The sequence below is a fragment of the Camellia sinensis genome, unplaced genomic scaffold (assembly GCF_055761805.1).
Source record: "Camellia sinensis isolate YWXY unplaced genomic scaffold, ASM5576180v1 Unanchor4, whole genome shotgun sequence".
Taxonomy (NCBI): domain Eukaryota; kingdom Viridiplantae; phylum Streptophyta; class Magnoliopsida; order Ericales; family Theaceae; genus Camellia; species Camellia sinensis.
In genome coordinates, this window is record NW_028129277.1 from 19,185,001 (window position 1) to 19,197,500 (window position 12,500).

The window sequence follows — 12,500 nt, forward strand, 5'->3', positions numbered from 1 at the left end:
TCGGCCCGCATAACATGCCACGGCCTCGGACCGCATGCCTTGCTACGGCGTCGCCCAACATGCCATGCCACGGCCTCGGCCCGCATGACATGCCACGGCCTCGGCCATCATGCCATGCCACGGCCTCGGCCCGCATGCCTTGCCACGGCGTTGCCCAACATGCCATGCCACGGCCTCGGCCCGCATGCCATGCCATGCCACGGCCACGGCCCGCATGCCATGCCACGGCCACGGCCTCAGCCCGCATGCCTTGCTACGGCGTCGCCCAACATGCCATGCCACGGCCTCGGCCCGCATGCCGTGCCACGGCCTCGGCCCGCATGCCATGCCATGCCACGGCCCGCATGTCTTGCCACGGCGTTGCCAAACATGCCATGCCACGGCCTCGGCCCGCATGCCTTGCGACGGCGTCGCCCAACATGCCATGCCACGGCCACGGCCCGCATGCCATGCCACGGCCTCGGCCCGCATGCCATGCCACGGCCTCGGCCCGCATGCCTTGCTGCGGCGTTGCCCAACATGCCATGCCACGGCCTCGGCCCGCATGCCTTGCCACCGCGTTGCCCAGCATGCCATGCCACCGCGTTGCCCGGCGTGCCATGCCTTAGCCTTGGCCAACATGTCGAGCCACGGCCTCGGCCCGCATGCCATGCCGTGCCACAGCCCGCATGTCTTGCCACGGCGTTGCCAAACATGCCATGCCACGGCCTCGGCCCGCATGACGTGCCACGGCCTCGGCCCGCATGCCGTGCCACGGCCTCGGCCCGCATGACATGCCACGGCCTCGGCCCGCATGCCTTGCCACGACGCCGCCCAACTTGCCATGCCACGGCCTCGGCCCGCATGCCATGCCACGGCCTCGGCCCGCATGACATGCCACGGCCTCGGCCCGCATGCCTTGCTACGGCGTCGCCCAACATGCCATGCCACGGCCTCGGCCCGCATGCCATGCCACGGCCTCGGCCCGCATGACATGCCACGGCCTCGGACCGCATGCCTTGCTACGGCGTCGCCCAACATGCCATGCCACGGCCTCGGCCCGCATGCCATGCCACGGCCTCGGCCCGCATGCCATGCCACGGCCTCGGCCCGCATGCCATGCCACGGCCTCGGCCCGCATGCCTTGCTGCGGCGTTGCCCAACATGCCATGCCACGGCCTCGGCCCGCATGCCTTGCCACCGCGTTGCCCAGCATGCCATGCCACCGCGTTGCCCGGCGTGCCATGCCTTAGCCTTGGCCAACATGTCGAGCCACAGCCTCGGCCCGCATGCCATGCCATGCCACGGCCCGCATGTCTTGCCACGGCGTGGCCAAACATGCCATGCCACGGCCTCGGCCCGCATGACGTGCCACGGCCTCGGCCCGCATGACATGCCACGGCCTCGGCCCGCATGCCTTGCTACGGCGTCGCCCAACATGCCTTGCCACGGCCTCGGCCCGCATGCCATGCCACGGCCTCGGCCCGCATGACATGCCACGGCCTCGGCCAGCATGCCTTGCCACGACGCCGCCCAACTTGCCATGCCACGGCCTCGGCCCGCATGCCATGCCACGGCCTCGGCCCGCATGACATGCCACGGCCTCGGCCCGCATGCCTTGCTACGGCGTCGCCCAACATGCCATGCCACGGCCTCGGCCCGCATGCCATGCCACGGCCTCGGCCCGCATGACATGCCACGGCCTCGGACCGCATGCCTTGCTACGGCGTCGCCCAACATGCCATGCCACGGCCTCGGCCCGCATGCAACGGCACGGCCTCGGCCCGCATGCCTTGCTACGGCGTCGCCCAACATGCCATGCCACGGCCTCGGCCCGCATGCCATGCCACGGCCTCGGCCCGCATGACATGCCACGACCTCGGACCGCATGCCTTGCTACGGCGTCGCCCAACATGCCATGCCACGGCCTCGGCCCGCATGCCATGCCACGGCCTCGGCCCGCATGACATGCCACGGCCTCGGACCGCATGCCTTGCTACGGCGTCGCCCAACATGCCATGCCACGGCCTCGGCCCGCATGCCACGGCACGGCCTCGGCCCGCATGCCTTGCTACGGCGTCGCCCAACATGCCATGCCACGGCCTCGGCCCGCATGCCATGCCACGGCCTCGGCCCGCATGACATGCCACGGCCTCGGCCCGCATGCCTTGCGACGGCGTCGCCCAACATGCCTTGCCACGGCCTCGGCCCGCATGCCATGCCACGGCCTCGGCCCGCATGCCTTGCCACGACGTCGCCCAACTTGCCATGCCACGGCCTCGGCCCGCATGCCATGCCACGGCCTCGGCGCGCATGACATGCCACGGCCTCGGCCCGCATGCCATGCTACGGCGTCGCCCAACATGCCATGCCACGGCCTCGGCCCGCATGCCATGCCACGGCCTCGGCCCGCATGCCATGCCACGGCCTCGGCCCGCATGACAGGCCACGGCCTCGGACCGCATGCCTTGCTACGGCGTCGCCCAACATGCCATGCCACGGCCTCGGCCCGCATGCCATGCCACGGCCTCGGCCCGCATGCCACGGCACGGCCTCGGCCCGCATGCCTTGCTACGGCGTCGCCCAACATGCCATGCCACGGCCTCGGCCCGCATGCCATGCCACGGCCTCGGCCCGCATGACATGCCACGGCCTCGGACCGCATGCCTTGCTACGGCGTCGCCCAACATGCCATGCCACAGCCTCGGCCCGCATGCCGTGCCACGGCCTCGGCCTCGGCCCGCATGCCTTGCTACGACGTTGGCCAACATGCCATGCCACGGCCCCGGCCCGCATGCCATGCCACCGCGTTGCCCGGCGTGCCATGCCTTAGCCTTGGCCAACATGTCGTGCCACGGCCTCGGCCCGCATGCCATGCCATGCCACGGCCCTCATGTCTTGCCACGGCGTTGCCAAACATGCCATGCCACGGCCTCGGCCCGCATGCCTTGCTACGGCGTCGCCCAACATGCCATGACATGCCACGGCCTCGGCCCGCATGCCTTGCTACGGCGTCGCCCAACATGCCATGCCACGGCCTCGGCCCGCATGCCATGCCACGGCCTCGGCCCGCATGCCTTGCGACGGCGTCGCCCAACATGCCATGCCACGGCCTCTGCCCGCATGCCATGCCACGGCCTCGGCCCGCGTGACATGCCACGGCCTCGGCCCGCATGCCTTGCCACGACGTCGCCCAACTTGCCATGCCACGGCCTCGGCCCGCATGCCATGCCACGGCCTCGGCTCGCATGACATGCCACGGCCTCGGCCCGCATGCCTTGCTACGGCGTCGCCCAACATGCCATGCCACGGCCTCGGCCCGCATGCCATGCCATGGCCTCGGCCCGCATGACATGCCACGGCATCGGACCGCATGCCTTGCTACGGCGTCGCCCAACATGCCATGCCACGGCCCCGGCCCGCATGCCTTGCCACCGCGTTGCCCGGCGTGCCATGCCACCGCGTTGCCCGGCGTGCCATGCCTTAGCCTTGGCCAACATGTCGTGCCACGGCCTCGGCCCGCATGCCATGCCATGCCACGGCCCGCATGTCTTGCCACGGCGTTGCCAAACATGCCATGCCACGGCCTCGGCCCGCATGCCTTGCCACGGCCTCGGCCAACATGCCATGCCACGGCCTCGGCCCGCATGCCATGCCACGGCCTCGGCCCGCATGACATGCCACGGCCTCGGCCCGCATGCCTTGCTACGGCGTCGCCCAACATGCCATGCCACGGCCTCGGCCCGCATGCCATGCCACGGCCTCGGCCCGCATGCCCTTCTACGGCGTTGCCCAACATGCCATGCCACGGCCTCGGCCCGCATGCCTTGCCACCGCGTTGCCCAGCATGCCATGCCACCGCGTTGCCCGGCGTGCCATGCCTTAGCCTTGGCCAACATGTCGTGCCACGGCCTCGGCCCGCATGCCATGCCACGGCCTCGGCCCGCATGTCTTGCCACGGCGTTGCCCAACATGCCATGCCACGGCCTCGGCCCCCATGCCTTGCCACCGCGCTGCCCAGCATGCCAATGCACCGCGTTGCCCGGCGTGCCATGCCTTAGCCTTGGCGAACATGCCACGCCACGGCCTCGGCCCGCATGGCTTGCCAGGGCGTTGCCCAACATGCCATGCCACGGCCTCGGCCCGCATGTCTTGCCACGGCGTTGCCCAACATGCCATGCCATGCCACGCCACGGCCTCGGCCCGCATGCCATGCCACGGCCTCGGCCCGCATGCCATGCCATGCCACGGCCTCGGCCCGCATGCCATGCCACGGCCTCGGCCAGCATGCCATGCCAAGGCCTCGGCCCGCATGCCTTGCCACGGCGTTGCCCAGCATGCCATGCCACCGCGTTGCCCAGCGGGCCGTGCCGCGGCCTCGGCCCGCATGCCTTGCGACTGCCTTGGCCAGCGTGCCATGCCACAGCGTGCCATGCCTTAGCCTTGGCCTACATGCCATGCCACTGCCTTGGCCAGCATGTCGTGCCACCGCCACGGCCAGCATGCCATGCCGGTCCGTTGCCCAGCATGCCACGGCCGTGGCGGCATGGCAAGCCACGGCCTCGGCCAGCATGCCATGCCACGGCCTCGGCCAGCATGCCATGGCACTGTCTTGGTCAGCATGCCATGCCATGGCACCGCCTTGTCCAGCACGCCGTGCCGCAGCGTTGGCCAGCATGCCTTGGCCGGCATGCCATGCCAATGCCTTGGGCCAACATGGCGTGCCACGGGCTGGGCCATGCCGGTCCGTTGCCCGGCATGCCACGGCCGTGGCGGCATGGCAAGCCACGGCCTCGGCCAGCATGCCATGCCCCGGCCTCGCCCAGCATGCCATGGCACGGTCTTGGTCAGCATGCCATGCCATGGCACCGCCTTGTGCAGCGTTGGCCAGCATGCCTTGGCCGGCATGCCATGCCAATGCCTTGGGCCAACATGGCGTGCCACGGGCTGGGCGAGCACGGCATGCCACGGGCTGGGCGAGCATGCCACGCCACGGCCTTGGCTAGCAGCAAGGCATGCCACGGCCTCGGCGAGCATGCCATGCCATGCCAAGGCCAAGGCCAAAGCCAAGGCCAAGGCAGTGGGCAAGGCCAAGTCCCTGTGCAAGGCATGGCCAAGGCCAAGGCAAAGGCCAAGGCCGCGGGCAAAGGCCAAGGCCAAGGCCAAGGCCATGGCGTGCCACCGCCTCGATCGATCTTTTTGAACATGATTCTTTTATAATCTTACCCAAACCGTGCAACACAATTAAAAATGCACTACAATCAATTTTAAATGTCATTCCCTATTTTTTTGCAATTTTTCTGGAGCTTTTCGAATTTTTAAAGCCCTTATTTGGCATAAAAAAATCAAAATAAAATAAAAAAAATGAAAAAAATAATTTAATAATTTCTATAATTACTAGTGAATCATCCTTTAATTATGGGAATTTTTCCATAATTTTTTGACTATTTTTATTAATTTTTATTATTTTTTAAGTATTAATATCGAAATAAATTAAAATAAAATATTTTCTGTAAAAAAATATTTTTTTTTAATTTTTTTTATGGTGTATTAAATTATTTCCTACAACTTTCATGTTGAAAGTTTTGGCAAAAAACCATTACTTTTTAAAAAAACCCCATTATGACTCCTCGAACATGCTTGATGTTTCCTCCTGCCAGATTGAAAAGGGCTTAACAGGCTATTATAAGGGGGGGCACCTCCCTTGCCCAGGGCAAGGCAGTGGCAGGTACGCCCCATGTTGGGCGCGGCCTGGGCTGCGGCCTTGGGTTACATGCACTGCGGCTCGACCGCGGCCTGGGCTGCGGCCTGGGGCGGCTCGGCCGCGGCCTTGGGCGGCCTGGACCGCGGCCTTGGGCGGCCTTGCGCGGCCTGGGCGCGGCCTTGGGCGGCCTGGGCGCGGCCTTGCGCGGCCTGGGCGCGGCCTTGGGCGGCCTGGGCGCGGCCTTGCGCGGCCTGGGCGCGGCCTTGGGCAGCATGGCGTGGCATGCGCGCGGGCGTGGGCGGCCTGGCATGCGCGCGGCATGGGCAGCACGGCATGGCATGCGCACGGCCTGGGCGGCCTGGCATGCAGCCGGCCTGGCATGCCCGCGGCGTGGGCAGCACGGCATGGCATGCGCACGGCCTGGGCCAGCAGCATGCCATGCCACGGCCAAGGCAGGCCAGCCAAAGCCAGCAGCATGCCATGCCAAGGCCTAGGCCAGCAGCATGCCATGCCACGGCCAAGGCAGGCCAGCCAAAGCCAGCAGCATGCCATGCCAAGGCCTAGGCCAGCAGCATGCCATGCCACGGCCAAGGCAGGCCAGCCAAAGCCAGCAGCATGCCATGCCAAGGCCAAGGCCAGCAGCATGCCATGCCACGGCCTAGGCCAGCAGCATGCCATGCCACGGCCAAGGCAGCCCAGCCAAAGCCAGCAGCATGCCATGCCAAGGCCTAGGCCAGCAGCATGCCATGCCACGGCCAAGGCAGCCCAGCCAAAGCCAGCAGCATGCCATGCCAAGGCCAAGGCCAGCAGCATGCCATGCCACGGCCAAGGCAGCCCAGCCAAAGCCAGCAGCATGCCATGCCAAGGCCAAGGCCAGCAGCATGCCATGCCACGGCCAAGGCAGCCCAGCCAAAGCCAGCAGCATGCCATGCCAAGGCCTAGGCCAGCAGCATGCCATGCCACGGCCAAGGCAGGCCAGCCAAAGCCAACAGCATGGCATGCCAAGGCCAAGGCCAGCAGCATGCCATGCCACGGCCAAGGCAGCCCAGCCAAAGCCAGCAGCATGCCATGCCAAGGCCTAGGCCAGCAGCATGCCATGCCACGGCCAAGGCAGGCCAGCCAAAGCGAGCAGCATGCCATGCCAAGGCCTAGGCCAGCAGCATGCCATGCCACGGCCAAGGCAGCCCAACCAAAGCCAGCAGCATGCCATGCCAAGGCTTAGGCCAGCAGCATGCCATGCCACGGCCAAGGCAGGCCAGCCAAAGCCAGCAGCATGCCATGCCAAGGCCTAGGCCACCAGCATGCCATGCCACGGCCAAGGCAGCCCAGCCAAAGCCAGCAGCATGCCATGCCAAGGCCAAGGCCAGCAGCATGCCATGCCACGGCCAAGGCAGCCCAGCCAAAGCCAGCAGCATGCCATGCCAAGGCCTAGGCCAGCAGCATGCCATGCCACGGCCAACGCAGGCCAGCCAAAGCCAGCAGCATGCCATGCCAAGGCCTAGGCCAGCAGCATGCCATGCCACGGCCATGGCAGCCCAGCCAAAGCCAGCAGCATGCCATATCAAGGCCAAGGGCAGCAGCATGCCATGCCACGGCCAAGGCAGCCCAGCCAAAGCCAGCAGCATGCCATGCCATGGCCTAGGCCAGCAGCATGCCATGCCACGGCCAAGGCAGGCCAGCCAAAGCCAGCAGCATGCCATGCCAAGGCCAAGGCCAGCAGCATGCCATGCCACGGCCAAGGCAGCCCAGCCAAAGCCAGCAGCATGCCATGCCAAGGCCTAGGCCAGCAGCATGCCATGCCACGGCCAAGGCAGCCCAGCCAAAGCCAGCAGCATGCCATATCAAGGCCAAGGCCAGCAGCATGCCATGCCACGGCCAAGGCAGCCCAGCCAAAGCCAGCAGCATGCCATGCCATGCCTAGGCCAGCAGCATGCCATGCCACGGCCAAGGCAGGCCAGCCAAAGCCAGCAGCATGCCATGCCAAGGCCTAGGCCAGCAGCATGCCATGCCACGGCCAAGGCAGGCCAGCCAAAGCCAGCAGCATGCCATGCCAAGGCCAAGGCCAGCAGCATGCCATGCCACGGCCAAGGCAGGCCTGCCAAAGCCAGCAGCATGCCATGCCAAGGCCAAGGCCAGCAGCATGCCATGCCAAGGCCAAGGCCAGCAGCATGCCATGCCACGGCCAAGGCTGCCAGCCAAAGCCAGCAGCATGCCATGCCAAGGCCTAGGCCAGCAGCATACCATGCCAAGGCCTAGGCCAGCAGCATGCCATGCCACGGCCAAGGCAGCCCAGCCAAAGCCAGCAGCATGCCATGCCAAGGCCTAGGCCAGCAGCATGCCATGCCACGGCCAAGGCAGCCCAGCCAAAGCCAGCAGCATGCCATGCCAAGGCCAAGGCCAGCAGCATGCCATGCCACGGCCAAGGCAGCCCAGCCAAAGCCAGCAGCATGCCATGCCAAGGCCAAGGCCAGCAGCATGCCATGCCACGGCCAAGGCAGCCCAGCCAAAGCCAGCAGCATGCCATGCCAAGGCCTAGGCCAGCAGCATGCCATGCCACGGCCAAGGCAGGCCAGCCAAAGCCAACAGCATGGCATGCCAAGGCCAAGGCCAGCAGCATGCCATGCCACGGCCAAGGCAGCCCAGCCAAAGCCAGCAGCATGCCATGCCAAGGCCTAGGCCAGCAGCATGCCATGCCACGGCCAAGGCAGGCCAGCCAAAGCGAGCAGCATGCCATGCCAAGGCCAAGGCCAGCAGCATGCCATGCCACGGCCAAGGCAGCCCAACCAAAGCCAGCAGCATGCCATGCCAAGGCTTAGGCCAGCAGCATGCCATGCCACGGCCAAGGCAGGCCAGCCAAAGCCAGCAGCATGCCATGCCAAGGCCTAGGCCACCAGCATGCCATGCCACGGCCAAGGCAGCCCAGCCAAAGCCAGCAGCATGCCATGCCAAGGCCAAGGCCAGCAGCATGCCATGCCACGGCCAAGGCAGCCCAGCCAAAGCCAGCAGCATGCCATGCGAAGGCCTAGGCCAGCAGCATGCCATGCGAAGGCCTAGGCCAGCAGCATGCCATGCCACGGCCAACGCAGGCCAGCCAAAGCCAGCAGCATGCCATGCCAAGGCCTAGGCCAGCAGCATGCCATGCCACGGCCAAGGCAGCCCAGCCAAAGCCAGCAGCATGCCATATCAAGGCCAAGGGCAGCAGCATGCCATGCCACGGCCAAGGCAGCCCAGCCAAAGCCAGCAGCATGCCATGCCATGGCCTAGGCCAGCAGCATGCCATGCCACGGCCAAGGCAGGCCAGCCAAAGCCAGCAGCATGCCATGCCAAGGCCAAGGCAGCCCAGCCAAAGCCAGCAGCATGCCATGCCAAGGCCTAGGCCAGCAGCATGCCATGCCACGGCCAAGGCAGCCCAGCCAAAGCCAGCAGCATGCCATATCAAGGCCAAGGCCAGCAGCATGCCATGCCACGGCCAAGGCAGCCCAGCCAAAGCCAGCAGCATGCCATGCCATGCCTAGGCCAGCAGCATGCCATGCCACGGCCAAGGCAGGCCAGCCAAAGCCAGCAGCATGCCATGCCAAGGCCTAGGCCAGCAGCATGCCATGCCACGGCCAAGGCAGGCCAGCCAAAGCCAGCAGCATGCCATGCCAAGGCCAAGGCCAGCAGCATGCCATGCCACGGCCAAGGCAGGCCAGCCAAAGCCAGCAGCATGCCATGCCAAGGCCAAGGCCAGCAGCATGCCATGCCACGGCCAAGGCTGCCAGCCAAAGCCAGCAGCATGCCATGCCAAGGCCTAGGCCAGCAGCATGCCATGCCACGGCCAAGGCAGCCCAGCCAAAGCCAGCAGCATGCCATGCCAAGGCCTAGGCCAGCAGCATGCCATGCCACGGCCAAGGCAGCCCAGCCAAAGCCAGCAGCATGCCATGCCACGGCCAAGGCAGCCCAGCCAAAGCCAGCAGCATGCCATGCCAAGGCCAAGGCCAAGGCCAGCAGCATTCCATGCCATGCCACGGCCAAGGCCAAGGCCGAGGCAGCCCATCCGAAGCCAGCAACATTCCATGGCAAGGCCAACGCAGCCCAGCCAAAGCCGGCGGCATGCCATGCCAAGGCCAAGGCCAGCCGCATGTCTTGCCACGGCCTTGTCCCGCAGCGTGGCGTGCCTTGGCCTTGGGCTAGAACATCGCATGCCACGCCCTTGGCAAGCAATCCTGTCCCTCGTGTAATTGCCATTTGGTTTGGCTTTGACTTACGTATATGTTGCCCTGCGAAATGCTTGTCCCTCGGGTAATAGCCGGTTTGGTTGCCTTTGACTTGCGAACACGTTGCTAGTGCTTTCCCCAGTGGAAGCTTGTTGGGAAAAGTATGTCCCTCGGAAGTTGCCTGTTGCGTTTGTTATTTGCATTCGAGCTATCCGATGCTTGCTGGGTTTCTCTAAGAGTTTTTGCACGTTCGTCGGGCTTTTTAATTATTTATTTACTCATAAAAATTATAATAAAATAAATTAAAAATAAAAAAATAATTAAAAAAATTACTATAATTACTAGTGCCTCATCTTATAATTGTTGGAATTTTTCTAGAATTTTTTGAGTATTTTTAGTAATTTTTATTATTTTTTAAGTATTAAAATTGAAATAAATTAAAATAAAATATTCCGGTGGCCAAATATTTTTTTATAATTTTTTTTATGGTGTATTAAATTATTTCATACAACTTTCATGTTGAAAGTTTTGGCAAAAAACCATTACTTTTTAAAAAAACCCCATTATGACTCCTCGAACATGCTTGATGTTTCCTCCTGCCAGATTGAAAAGGGCTTAACAGGCTATTATAAGGGGGGGGCACCTCCCTTAAGGCTGGCCAGCATGGCCAGGCCACAGGCCACGCCTATGCCTAGGCGGGCGCTTGGCACATGCCATCGCTTGGCTTGTGGCATTGGCTTGTGGCATCGAAACTACATAGCCAAGCACGGGATGCGTCGAGTGGCGGCCCGCGGCGGTGGCGGTGGCACGTTGGCCTAGGGCAGCATGCCATGCCACAGCCTTGGCCAGCAACATGGCATGCCAAAGCCTTGGCCAGCAGCATGCCATGCCCTGGCCTTGGCAAGCATGTCATGCCACGGCCTTGGCCAGCAGCATGCCATGCCACGACCTTGGCCAGCAGCATGCCATGCCCCGGCCTTGGCCAGCATGTCATGCCACGGCCTTGGCCAGCAGCATGCCATGCCACAGCCTTGGCCAGCAGCATGCCATGCCACAGCCTTGGCCAGCAACATGGCATGCCAAAGCCTTGGCCAGCAGCACGCCATGCCCCGGCCTTGGCAACCTTGCCAAGCCACGGCCATGGCCAGCAGCGTGCTATGCCCCGGCCTTGGCCAGCAGCGTGCCATGCCACGACCTTGGCCAGCAGCTTGCCATGCCCCGGCCTTGGCCAGCATGTCATGCCACGGCCTTGGCCAGCAGCATGCCATGCCACGGCCTTGGCCAGCAACATGGCATGCCGCGGCCTTGGCCGGCAGCATGGCAAGCGCAAGCCTTGGTCAGCAGCAGCATGCCATGCCAACGCCTTGGCCAGCAGCATGCCTTGCCACGGCCTCGGCCATCAGCATGCCTTGCCACGGCCTCGGCCATCAGCATGCCTTGCCACGGCCTCAGCCATCAGCATGCCTTGCCACGGCCTTGTCCAGCAGCATGGCATGCCCGGCCTTGGCCAGCAGCATGTCATGCCACGGCCTTGGCAAGCATGCCAAGCCACGGCCTTGGCAAGCATGCCATGTCCCTCGGGTAATTGTACAAGTTGCCTTGCGAAATGCATGTCCCTCGGTTAAATTGCCATTTGGTTGGCTTTGGCGTGCGAACGAGTTGCCTGTGCTTTCCTTGTGGAAGCTTGTTGCGAGAAGTATGTCCCTCGAAAGTTGCCTGTTGCGTTTGTTATTTGCATTCGCGCTAACCGGTGCTTGCTCGGCCTCTCTAAATGTTTTCGCGCGTTCGTCGGGCTTCTTGGTCCTTCGGGGGGTGATTCGTTTTGGGGGGCTGGTGCACAGTGTACGTCGTGGCGCGTGAGTTGTGTTCGGTTTGTGCGAGTTGGACGGATCCCTGCCTGTGCAGCGAACTCCACTGGTGCATTCCTCCATGTCCCTCGGGTTGTCTTCGACTCGCCTTCGGGTTGCTTGCGCTTCCCTAGTGGAAGGTGCCTTGCGAAAAGCGTGTCCCTCGGGTAATTGCCATTTGGTTGGCTTTGACGTTCGAACGAGTTGCCTATGCTTTCCTAGTGGAAGCTTGTTGCGAAAAGTATGTCCCTCGAAATTTGCCTGTTGCGTTTGTTATTTGCATTCGCGCTAACCGGTGCTTGCTCGGCCTCTCTAAATGTTTTCGCGCGTTCGTCGGGCTTCTTAGTCCTTCGGGGGGTGATTCGTTTTGGGGGGCTGGTGCACAGTGTACGTCGTGGCGCGTGAGTTGTGTTCGGTTTGTGCGAGTTGGACGGATCCCTGCCTGTGCAGCGAACTCCACTGGTGCATTCCTCCATGTCCCTCGGGTTGTCTTCGACTCGCCTTCGGGTTGCTTGCGCTTCCCTAGTGGAAGGTGCCTTGCGAAAAGCGTGTCCCTCGGGTAATTGCCATTTGGTTGGCTTTGACGTTCGAACGAGTTGCCTATGCTTTCCTAGTGGAAGCTTGTTGCGAAAAGTATGTCCCTCGAAAGTTGCCTGTTGCGTTTGTTATTTGCATTCGCGCTAACCGGTGCTTGCTCGGCCTCTCTAAATGTTTTCGCGCGTTCGTCGGGCTTCTTAGTCCTTCGGGGGGTGATTCGTTTTGGGGGGCTGGTGC